The following is a 721-nucleotide window of genomic DNA, read 5'->3' as shown; positions in this document are numbered from 1 at the left end:
GCCATCTCTCCAGCTCCCCAAATAACCCCATTTTTATTCATATCACCCTTATTAATGCCTGTTTCCTACTGTTCTTCTCTTTCAGGTTCTTTCTTTTCCTTTACCTCCCTGGTTCCTTTTCATTATCCTGGTTCCTGTAGTTATGTCTGGATATGTACTCACCTATCAGGATTTGGTGCTAGGATACACATATGAGGGAGAACATATGTCGTTTCTTTTTTTTTTTTTTTTTCTGAGTCTGTGTTACTTGACTTAGTATAACAGTTTCTAGTTCCATCCATTTACCTGCAAATTTCATGATTTCATCTTTCTTTACTGCTGAGTAAAATTCCATAGTATAAATGAACCATGTTTTCATTATCTACTTGTCAATTGAGGGACACTTAGGTTGCTTCCATCTCTTAGCTATTGTGAAAAGAGCAGCAACAAACATGGATGTACAAGTGTCTCTGCAATAGGATGAGTTCTTTGGGTATATGCCAAGGAGTGGTATAACTGGGTCAAATGGTAGGTTCATTTGTAGTTTTTTTAGAGTTCTCCACACTGCCTTCCATAGGGGTTGAATAAGTTTGCAGTTCCACCAGCAGTGGATGAGTGTCCCCCTTTCCCCACATCCTCTCCAACATTTGGCATCATTTGTTGTCTTGATCTTAGCCAGTCTGACGGGGGTAAGATGAAATCTTAAAGCGGTTTTAATTTGCATTTCCCTGATTATTAGTGA

The sequence above is a fragment of the Nannospalax galili genome, unplaced genomic scaffold (assembly GCF_000622305.1).
Source record: "Nannospalax galili isolate Female #2095 unplaced genomic scaffold, S.galili_v1.0 scaffold59, whole genome shotgun sequence".
Classification (NCBI taxonomy): Eukaryota; Metazoa; Chordata; class Mammalia; order Rodentia; family Spalacidae; genus Nannospalax; species Nannospalax galili.
This window is presented reverse-complemented; position numbering follows the sequence as displayed.